The sequence below is a fragment of the Biomphalaria glabrata genome, chromosome 6, assembly GCF_947242115.1.
Source record: "Biomphalaria glabrata chromosome 6, xgBioGlab47.1, whole genome shotgun sequence".
NCBI classification, from domain to species: domain Eukaryota; kingdom Metazoa; phylum Mollusca; class Gastropoda; family Planorbidae; genus Biomphalaria; species Biomphalaria glabrata.
Genome location: NC_074716.1, coordinates 41488734 through 41501013, shown reverse-complemented (window position 1 = coordinate 41501013; position 12280 = coordinate 41488734). Strand labels below are relative to the sequence as shown.

Below are 12280 nucleotides of genomic sequence, written 5' to 3'. Positions count from 1 at the left end.
AATTTCCTAATAATATTTTAAATAAAATATAATAAATTATAATTAGATCTAGATGATAGAGATCTAAATTATTCTAGATCTAGATGAGATCTATATAGAATATAGTAGTCTACTACATCTAGATTATTCTAGATCTACTAGTGACTAGTCTAGATCTAGTGTCAAAACTAAGTCTAATAGAAGTACTTTTACTAGATCTAGACCTAGAATCTATCTAACTTTTACAACTTTTAGTTTAGTTAGTTACCTAGCACTGTAGTGTAGTAGTAGATCTAATTAATATTTATATACTAGATCTAGATTTTTAACTAGATCTACTTAGTCGACTTAGACTTATAGATTATAGTTTATAGATCTATAGTTAATAGTAATACTTCATAATCTTAAATTCGTAATCTATGTTTTAAGCTTATTATTAAGCTTAGATAGCGGCTAAAATAGGCTTAAGAAAGCTAAACTTTTAGGCTTCAGACTGCAGATGTTAAGCTTTTAGTAATGATAGATAAAATAGTTCTAGACTAGAAAAGTTTAGATTATTATATGAACTTAAAATGGACTTTATCTCTTTATAAATAGACTCAGTTTAATATTAAGAGATATATTATTATATTAATATTTAGAGATATATTATTATATAATTAATATAATATCATATATTTATATTACATTTCTGGATGTGTAGAGAATCTAGACCCTTAAATCTAGATTCTAGATTATATTTATACATATCATTCTTTGTTGAAGTGTTAAATTGTAATCTAGAATGAGACCTAGATTTAGAATTTAGATCTTGATTCTAGCATTAGATCTAAATTCTACATTTTAGTTTAGTAAAGATCTATATTATTCATATTGCACTAAACTGGTCATGTAGTATGCATGCTGGACTGTTCTTGTTCGGTTGCCTCGATGGTCCTAGGTTCACTCCCTGCCCACTGCAATTTTCAGGGCCCTCACCCTCTGGAGTTTTGGGCTTGGAAGTAGATTATCTTAAATTCTGAAGAAACATCCAAAACATGTAGATATCTAAAACATTTTACAAACCAACATTTTACAAATTATATAATGATTTCTATGGTAATTTTATAAAATATGTATATATACAAATTAAAAGATTGATATCAAATCAAAATTATTCATTATTTGCAAAGCTTTTGTACTGACCATGACTACATTCTAGATTTAGATCTACCTGCTAAGATCAAGATAATAATTTAGATCTAGATACAATCTTTTAATAACTTTCACATCATTTATTTATATACATTTATTGTGAATCCATAAATTTGCACAAACTAAAGGTATTTAATAAAATGGAAATTTACTTCTATTCAAACATTTCTTGTCTCTCATAAAAGTATAATTGAATTACCACTATAAATAATACTATTTTTAATAGATGTGAACTAGTTGAGGGTCACAGGTTTAAGGATATTTTGCTATTAGTTAGCTGGACTAATGAATAAGTCTGTAGTCTATAGGAATTTTTTGTAACCCAAAATGTTAACTTTCATAATGTCAGTGCATAGTATCAGCTAGCCAGACAGCTAATGTCAATGCTAATATTTCAATATCATTCGTCTATGTTGTGTTTTCTAAGTTGGCTGGCAGGCTTCCATTAGTTTTAAATGCATTTTTATATTAAGATAGACAGAGAGCATGAGAGCAAATTTTGTTGAAATAAAGAGGGAGAAAGGTATATATATATATATAGAGAGAGAGAGAGATGATATAGATATCTAACCTGTATGTTAAAAAAAAAAAACTTTAATCTAATTTTTATATTTTCAAGATATTAACTTAATAGTAGCTAGATTTTAATGGTTTTGCCATGACTAACAAAAGGGCTTATTGAACTGCAAGGAACTACTAAGCAAAGAGAAGATGTGGCTATTCAGTACAATAGAGGCATATTATTATTGTTACCTACCCTACCTAACTAATGGCCTACTGATCAGTTCATGATGTAAACATCTTGGCAAGTCTTGCCTGCTTCAGTCTCGCATTATGACTATATTCTGGCCTGTGCTTTGGGGTGGTGTTAACTTACAATTTCATTCGCTTCATAACAGCTGTTGAGCCTGCTCTTTTCATTTCTTACTGTGAAATACTTTCAGTGTCAGATTTATACAAATAGTTTTTGTATATTAAAGAAATGAAGTTTTAGTTCCTCTTCCCCATATTTTTTTTTGTGTGCGCTGCCAAGAAATTCTAGTTTTCCAGGGGTGCCATCAAGCTCAATCTGGGAACCAGTAGTAGACAGAGTTAATAAGCTCAATAAGATGAGTCTTCCAACTTAGAACATAGTATGTTGTTGTTTTTTTTAAATAGCCTCCGTGTCTTTTAAAATGACTTTAAAAAAACAACAACAACTAATATACGTTTCCCCTTTCTAAGAAATAATGAACCCTCCCTTCTTCTCGATCAAACATTTTTTTGTTCCTGAAGGAATTGAGCTTAATAACTACCCAATACAAGCTAAACAAGCTAGATTTCTATTTTCTTAAATCAATAAAACAATCTATTATAATAAAAGTCTCCCCCCCACACACACACACACCTTTCACACCCATCTCATTTGGGTAACAATTTTTTAATCTCTTTCTCCCCCCTGGCCATTATCAACTTCATTTTGCCAGCATATAACAGCTCCACCGAGTACACTTGAGACTTCTCGTTTTAATCGAACTGCCCAATAGGAAGTGTATATTTTAATCCACCAAGTGAGAAGGCCAAAATCTAGTGTAGTTAATATTCACTGTTTAGATCTAGTTGTTGGATGAAATCTATGAAAGGATAGGGTGTCAAATAGTAAATTAAATGCTCAATTGTCTAATTAATGAAATATTGAAGATGATAGTTTCTGTTTGACATTTAAAAAAATCACATAACACAAATATTCAATAACAACAATCATAGTGCTGATCAACTCATGATCTGCAAACCCTAATCTATCGTATGACGTGTACGGGGTGTCGTGCAGTTAATTTGGCGCGTGTCTACTGGGAGGCTAAATAATTATTTTGAATGTGTGGACTTAGTTTGAGGTAGATCTAAACAGCTGGCTTTAAAGACAGTCCTCACAGCTGAGTGGCCACTTGTCTGACATTGAGCATAGTGTAACTTGTAGGCCGAAACATGAATGAATAAAAGCATTGCTTGTTCCCTACTCAATTGTCCAGTGACAAGTACATCAGTTATGTCCTGATATCATGACGCTGAACTAGTGTGATGATGTGCAGGTCTGACATTGTGCTGCGTGTGTGTGCGGAAAGTGATTGAAACGTTACCACATGGCCTGCCCTTAATTCAGTGTTGCACAAATCAGACTTTCTTTTTTTTTTTTTTTGAAATGTTACCTTCTTCCATGTGTTAGTCTAGTCAGGAATGTTAAGTCATTGGTTTTTCTGGCTGATTCAGACAACCCGTTCCATGCTGTAATGGTATTGGAGAAGAAAGAGCATTTATGTACATTCGTCCTCACATATGGTAAAAAAAGTGCCTTTGTCTTTTTTGAGTATTTTAGTAGGTTGTGTTTTTGTATTAGTAAATTCTAGTACAGTGTTCTATGCATTATTAGGCTACTACTTTACTTTTAAGAAGTCACGAGTTTTGTTTCCTTAAAATAAATCAACTCCGGCCAGCTTCATCCCTATTGGTGGCTTTTGTTTTTTTAAATATTATTTAATGTGTATTTTTTAAAAGTGTTAAGTTGAGGTATAATCATCTGTCATGGTTGTAATTGATTGTTTTATAATTATAGACATTTTTCTTTGCGCCTCTGTTAGACATTATTTTCTATCAAGCTGCTACTTTTGAAGTATGTACTGTTGTCTACAAGCATTCTTTAACTGATGATACTAGCAGTTTTCTTAACGTCTCAACTACCTCCCATTCCCCCAATAACATTGGTTACCATGGTATAGACTGCTGACGTAACAGTGACGTTACTTCGGTGTAAAGTACTGTAAAGTAATGCCCAGACCAAAAACATTCTGTTTTTGTTTATAAACTGGTTCCAGCGTTGAGGCGATCTTGGTCCTCGTTTCTCGCTCCACTTTAACATGTCTGATGCCATGTAGTAGAGCACCAAACTGCTAATTGATTGGTCTGTTGATACGCACTGTTGTATGAAACGTCTATGTAGAATGACAATTTCTGAGTAATCGTATCCTTTTTTTAGTCCTCTGTTTGGAATGTCGCATTTGGAATGTCACACAAAAGGCGGTTGGCTGAGTATCCACAAGGTTACAAGGTCAAAAGATTACTATTGACTATAATTTCTAAGAAAATAAGACAGAAATATGAGAGCTTGACATATTAGGCGTGTCAGACACTGACGAAAACCTAATGAAAATCTAATAATGTTTATACTATCTACGTCTAACCTAAGTAACCTGATACAGCTATGCATGGTGTGATCTGTTTCTGAGCGGAATAAACCGCTTGTCTACCTATCATGGGATGGGGAGGCTCGAGTTCGAATCCCAAATCGAGCTGTGCTGTGTTTAAAGAGGACCTACAGGCGGCACTGAAACCTTCTCTTAGATATCCACATGTTCACAAAAGAAATGCGACTGAACATTTTTACCAAGCTATAGAGCATGAAGGATGTACATTGCAAAAACAACATTAATTCTTCGCTCATTTCAATAAACTATTTCTACTAGAGATCATGATGATGTTTTTTTTTTGGTGGGAGGGGCAGATGATGCAAGAGTTCCACTGGGTTTCTTCTTCTGAAACGAAGGTTAAAAAGGACATCAAGTGGTCAGCACAATGACCAACCGTCTTTAATTTTTCCATTAAGTCTCGGTTGCTCATTAGAGCAAAGTTGAATCATTGACAGCTACGAAAATCCCAATGTAAAAAAATCCGAATCAATCAGTTCCAACGCGACAGCCCCATGTCCTGAAGACTTATATTCAATTTGCTAAAGAACTTGTGCAAAACCAAACTTGACTTTATTTTTCTTCCATTCGAGTTCCATTAGATGCCGGTCAACATTGTTTTGTCAATAGATTTCACTATTTGTGTTTGTAAATAACTAATGTTGAGGCCAGTATGCCGTTTATTATAGCCCCTGATATATTTCTCCTTATTTGACCTTTCCAGTGTTGTGTTTCACATGAGAACTAGGTCGAAGACTAATTTATTAATGTGTGATAAGAAGGTTGTTGTAAACACTCCGTGTTACCCTAGATAGGTAAAATACATTGTATGCCTTCACTCGATAACGCTGTTCTCCATAATCTCTCCTGGCAAGGCTTCAGACAGGTCACTGTTTGATTTAGTTCTTAATCCCTATGCCATTCTATCAATTCATGAGCAATAAATATTTGTAAAGTGTAATCTCTCTAGCCACCGGCTGTTCCTAATATTTTGGTGTTGATCATAATTGTCTTATTGATATTTCGTTCTTTTACAAAGACTAAGACAGGTTTATTGATCCTTATGGAAATGTGTTGTGATTACAAGGACTCTAAAAACAACACAACAGAAACATTCACATAAATAGAACAGTAGATATTGTAAAGTTCTTCTGCTTTCGTGGCCGATGATTAATGAGGGTGTCATGTGCCCTTACTTCCCCAACGTAAGTCAGGTACCCCTGTACCTATTTGAGTTCTGGGGACTCAGAGGTGTCCTAAAAATTCTTAAGCTCAAAAGCCCCATGACTGGATACCATTGATACTTGCTGATATAAATATCAGAACTTTACGTACTGGTATAATGATAGAATTGTGATATACTGTTGTATTGTAAGAAATTGCATGAAGGCAATATGCTGGTAATGTAAAGCTCTAGAGAATAGAAGGAAACGACAGTATTGTTCAAATGATAATTGAAAATACAAATGCCAGTGTTTTTGAGTTGCAATAAGTAATGTGTTTCCTACACAAAATACAGTCTAGTAAAGTCTCGTTAATGAAAAGTATAGCATCTACTTCAAGAAACACGATAACTTCATTGGTCTGTGAAATGACGATTTTTTTTTGTTTAATTGCATGTTTAAATTTTCTTCGACATGACAGGATTGGGGATATTAAAATCACTTAAGTAAATTCATTATGGAAAGATTCTGTTGTTGTTGTTTTTTTAATGAAATTTAATTGTAGAAATGTAATGCTAGATTTGAAGAAGTTATGAAAATTAAAATTTCAAGGTCTTCAGATTTCGGCTTTGGTCGACTTAGGCCAGTGTTTTTTACGTTTTACGTATTTAGAACAAGGTTTAAGGGTTTTTAATATCGTTCGGTTACCTTTGAAGGCACCAATTGTGTATCCATGCTCAGCTATAGAGTAATAGTAGTCAACTAGAAAGATATAAACACGTTTAAAAGAGACATGATGTATATGTACTCTTGAGGCCGGGGAGAGACACAGACAGTTGTAATAAAGACCAAATTTTGAAGAAATGTACGTAACAATAGTTTTCCCACGAAACAGTGTGTTTTATCGTTTTGTTACGAATACTCTTGGTTCTTAATTCAATACAGGGGAATGGGGGATTGCCAATAAAAAGAAAAGATTTAAAAGAGGGGGGGGGCGGACTGCAGTCTAAAAAAAAAATTTTCAAGAAAAAAAAAAAAAGACGTTTCCTTAGCTAGTATGTATGTAGTAATAAGGAATCTAAAACCTTAGACAACTGAACATGCGTGATTGTCTGGGAAGGCGGGGTGGTGGGCTGTGGGAGAGACGTCGCGGAACCATGAATTAAAGATTGTATCTATATATCTTTTTAATGACTAAACATTATATTCTGTACGCTGTTCTTTTTATTGATTTTGTTGTCTTGATCGCTTTATAATTTAAGGTCTTATACTTGTAGCGTCTATTGAATTATACGGCTTCCTATAAAAGTGTTTTTTGCCTTTTAAATATATATATATATATATATTACTATTCTCTACAATCTTCTTGTTGTATTAGCCTTTGTGTGTGTGTAACTTAAGTCAAACAGTCCTGTCCTCTCCTTCGACTTCATCTGTTTTTCCCTAATTCATTTACATTTACTGTAAAAAAAAAAAAAAAAAATCTGTCAGAACTCTCAATGCTAAGTTTTCTATAAACCTACACAAGTGTATTCTAGATAATTGTAATTACTTGTATCTTCAAGGGGCGAGAAATGATTCGGTCATTTAGGTCATTGGATAATCCCTTTTAAAAACAGGCCTAGCTAGTTTAAATTTCCATTAATTAGTCACGCCTCAATAGATGAAAAGCTTCCTGAATGAAACTGAATGGTAAGCTTATTATTATTATTATTATTATTATTATTATTGGGATGGAAAAAAGGGGGGGGAGGAGTAAACATTGCAAAGCGTTACTGAAACGTCAGTGCTTCCTTATGTCACGGATATCTCTTACCCCACGGCTGCATTCTGTTGTAATGCATTTATGTTTCCATGCAGGTTACGAGCAAATGACCTTCCCGACCTGTCCTTTTTGTAAGTCTGGGAGAAGAAACAAGTTGTTTTTTATTCCCGCAGTGGAAAAAACAAAGAGAGGGGGTGGCACCGAGAGTCAAAGCTTGCATAATAGGAACCAATAGGGCTGTGTCCCGTTCTGCACAAATAGGGAGGCCAGGTTAGCCTCCACCATTGGGGGGGGGGGGGGGGGGGGGGTATTGAATTGGGCGTCTCCTGTGCTTCCATTTTTTTTTAGAATGCGCTCAATAGAATTTACTTATTGTTGTGGTATTGCATACATCTAATGATTTTAAACTAAGTTCAGCTTTCAAATGGTGAAACGACGTCTGAAGAAAGTTGAAACCCTACACCAGTTATCAACTACGTCGATTTGACTTATTTCTTTTTTTGCACAAGGAATTAGTCTATTTAATATATTTTGTTTCTTAGTAGTTTCCTGTGTTGGCTATTTATTGCTGTTTTACAACGAATCGACTAGAATATTATAAGTGATTTTTGCTTTCATATACTTATAAAAACAAAAAGCTTGCTTGATCATGCAGTACACTATTATTTGGTGACGTACACTTTCTGTGCACTGTTATTTGGTGACGTACACTTTCTGTGCACTGTTATTTGGTGACGTACACTCACTGTACACTGTTATTTGGTGACGTAAACTCACTGTGCACTGTTATTTGGTGACGTACACTTTCTGTGCACTGTTATTTGGTGACGTACACTCACTGTGCACTGTTATTTGGTGACGTACACTTTCTGTGCACTATTATTTGGTGACGTACACTCACTGTGCACTGTTATTTGGTGACGTACACTTTCTGTGCACTGTTATTTGGTGACGTACGCTCACTATAGGAGGAATTGAAATAATTGGCTAACAAATCAGAAATGATCAGCCGGGCACTCTTGTTTATTGTTATATATGCCAAGATTAAGATACTGAATCAGATGCAATTATCATAACCTCAGTCTGCGGAAATGCTGTTACACTGTTGATGTGTTTGTATTTATGGCTACACCTTACACCGACTCGCACCGCCATAAGTCATATGTGTGTCATGTCAGAGGTCTTGAATATTTGTTTTACGTTCATAAGAATCAGCCAACAAACATTTGTAAGGCCAGGATATGGCACACACAAAACAAAAAAGAAATAAATACAATCTTCCAGGTGTACTTACTGACGGGGGGGAGTTCATGTTTTTGCTGCCGACATTTTGAGTTTCGCCCACACATTTTGAGAATATAGTGTTGTCTTCCTACCTCCCCCCTCCCCCGGCTACTTCGTTATAACCATCTAAACATAAACGTTATTCATTCTTTTTATAAACATGCAGCGCACATTTGTATGGACCCTTGAAGAGAATCATGTGGTTCATCAGAGTGCTCAACAAATGGACAAGTCCCTACTTTTCCACAATATAACTACACAACCTTTGAATAGAAAGTATTTTGAACTATGAACTTTGTTCCTCTGTCATTCTCCCCTTTATTTCACACACCTGTAAGAGTAAAAAAAAAAAAAAAAAGGTGGGGAAGAGGATTGAAGAACAGAGCAAATAAAAATAACTGCTCAGGTAGCCATGATATCAACGTTTAGATAAGCAGCTGAACAAATGTCACTCGCTATCTTCAGTGTTCAATTTGATTTTTCTGTTTTGCCATTTATTTTTTTAAGTTGAATTATTTATTGAAAGTAAAAAAGAAGGAAATCTATTCTTTGCAGAGATGTTTCTTTATCTTGAGAAACATTGTTTGTTTTTTTTTAATTCTGCTTATTTAGATCTGTATTCACATTCTTTTACATTCGAGCATAGTAAATAGTAAAAACACACAATTAAACACATTATGAGATTCACTTTCCAATGACTTTATTGACTTAAGATTGGACATAGGCCATTACTACAATGCGAAGCAAAATAAGAAGTTGACTTTCATAATAGCCACTTGTTTGGAAAAGTTGTTTTACACATCTGACCTGTTACATTGCAAACTAAATTTCCGTGTTTCTGATACTGAAACAAAAGGTCACTTGAATACGTTAATACATAATACAAATTAGCATCCTTAACGAGACAAACCATTCATAGAGGCCATGATGTACCACATTAGTTGTTTGGTCTTTTAGGCGAGTTGTCATGATAGTGCTAACCTGCCACATGTACACCGGTATACAAAATAACGTCTGGGGATCAAAAGAGAAAGGTCACTGTGTTGTTTAAGATTGCTGACGTGTGTTTTTTTTTGAATCGCTAAACAATCTTGTTTAAGTTTTTATTTTTAAAGATTCATTTTTTTAAATAGAAAATATAGGGACTTGATGGTGCAGAGCCTTGAGTATATATGTAGGCCTATGTCAAGGACATTTAGTTGTCAGCCTTAGCGTACCATATTGTCAGTAGTTCCGTAATTTTATCTGAGGAGCTCAGCATTGTAGTGTATAATCTACCACATTTTCAGTAGTTCCGTAATTCTATCTGAGGAGCTCAGCGTTGTAGTGTATAATCTTATTACATCATGTTCTTTTAGAATGAGATTCAGAAATTTGTTACCTTCGAGACACCAGATCTTAAGGTGGGGAAGAAACACTTTGACTCAGAGAAACTGTTTCAGAAACACTATTATGACAAGAGGAAAGGAGTTAAGAATCATAATCCACTACAAGACGGAACGACAGTCAGAATTTAATTCTAATTGGAAACCAGGAACATTCTTATTCTTTCTTCTTCTTTCTCATTTTCATGTTGGAGCGTTCAGATGACACAGACCAATATATGAGATAAACTGCGCAGTGGTTTCCAAATCAGGGAGCTCTCCATATAGTTTTCTTTCTATTGGGGTGTTATGGGGCCAGTGTCTTGTACGGGCCTCGTGATAAACATTCTAAGCCAAGGTCGTATAATATCAAAAATGGAAATCAGGTCTACAGAAGAAACAGGAAACACACCAGAAAGTCCCCTGAGAAGGCAAATAGATTTGACAATCCTTATGACTTTCCAAATGACATCTGCGAATAACCAGAGCCACAAGATTTAGAGAGTCCAACATTACAAACTACGATAGATGTAGAACCGCCACTACACACTAAGTTTTTTTAAAAACTACGTAACACACTCTGACTCAGGCAGAATAGTGAACAAACCCCCAAGAGACTTGGTTTCTGATTACTGAATTGACTTCAATCATTGAATTGTTTGCTAGTTATTCAGATAAATATATTATTGTGAATTAAACAAGAGAGATGTTACATTGGTATTATACGTACCTTTCCACACTAGCGCTTGTATTTACATAATAGAGATCTACGTCAGATAGAATTTCCGATTTAGAAGAATACAACAGATGAAGGATGGAGTTGAAGCAGCAGAACGAGAGCTTCACTCTAAACATATTCGCTTATATCAGTTCAAATTTTGTAAAGCAAATAGCGAATCTGACAAACTTAAGTAAGTTCCCCTGTCAGACGTTGAGGTTTATAGGTCATCTGTCTCTGGCCTACGGTTAACGGGGGTCTCATGTGGCCAGCGCAACGACCAATCCCCTTTACTTATCCCAATCTAATGTCAGGCACCATTTAGTGGAGCCCAAAGATCCTGAAATAAAAAAAAAATCACTAGGATTCGAACCCAGGACCCCCGGTTTGGAAGCCAAGCGCTTTACCGCTCAGCCACCGCGCCTGCGAAATTTAAGCTTGACGTGAAATCTATCCAAACTTTGCGATCTATGAAAACCAGTCTGAGTAAACTAGAAGAAAGCTTAAGATGCACTGGTATTACACGTGTGATTACCTTCTGACTGTAGGAGTTTGTTTGCATTGCCATCTAAACCTAATTCTGTAGTTCTATCAACATGTGCAACCTATTGAGTCCAGGTTAATCTGTAATTACTTCACATTGCACCGCGCCTACAATGTGGCCCCATGCTTCTAGACATGGAGGCTGTACCGGTACTTATAAATGCATGCTTGACTGGCTAAATAAGTCAAGGGGTTTAAACTTCTTCAGTTTTACATTTGGTTTTCTTAGGAAACAGATCTACACTGCCAAGTCATATTTATGTATTTATTTCACATCCCCCCCGACAAGATTCTCTGTTATGATCAAAGGTTTGTTTCCCCTGAATTCGTATCATGTCAGCACTTCAACACTATTGTGTAACAGCAGCGTTTACACATTTATTTATTTTTTGGAAGAGAAATCAAACGTAACCGTACTATCAGTGGACTGATAGCATCTTCACAAACACATTATATAAATGGTGCAGCTTACTTTTTTAATTTAGAATTATTTTTTTATTAAATCCAAGTAAAAATCAACAAAATTTAACTACAATTATATGTCTTCTTTAAAATCTGGGACTTCATAACTCAAATTAGGACTACTCTAGCGTGAAATACATTAAGCCTGGAGGCATCTTTTTTAGAGGTCACCTTTCTGAATCAGAATTCTAAATAAAAGTCTCACTAGGCCCTAAAGTCTCACTAGGCCCATCCTCCTCCATTTTCCAGGGACTGATCTGGTAAACTTGGTCTGTGTCTTGAAACGTGCAGCTGTGTATTACACACACCTTGAGAGTAGAGGCAGCACACGTGTAGCTTACCGTGCTACTGCGTGTTATGCAATCCTATTATTGACAAGCTGGTATTACCTGACAACTCAATAGTATAGAGGAAGATAATCCATACCAGATGTCAGTGTTTCTGTTATGTTAGGCTATAAGGTGAAGTTCAGAGATCGGGTAAACTTTGTTCCCTCTAAACCAGAATATTATAATGTCAACGTTAGTTTCCTTTTGTTCGTTTTGGCTCTAGATTTTTGGGCAAAACATGATTTTATTATAACTTCAGAA

General features: G+C 35.1%; 1 protein-coding gene and 1 long non-coding RNA gene across 2 annotated transcripts in view; one reads left to right on the top strand and one right to left on the bottom strand.

Moving 5' to 3' along the window:
• The window catches only part of LOC106073444 (phospholipase D1-like), a 79356-nt gene that overhangs the window by 381 nt on the left and 66695 nt on the right, over positions 1 to 12280 (top strand). The gene's annotated exons all lie outside the window — the stretch shown is intronic.
• LOC129926635 (uncharacterized) lies at positions 9287 to 11412 on the bottom strand. Its single transcript, XR_008778347.1, has 2 exons — positions 11221 to 11412; positions 9287 to 9617 (listed from the first exon to the last, which is right to left on the bottom strand). It is a non-coding gene; the product is annotated as an uncharacterized LOC129926635 (long non-coding RNA).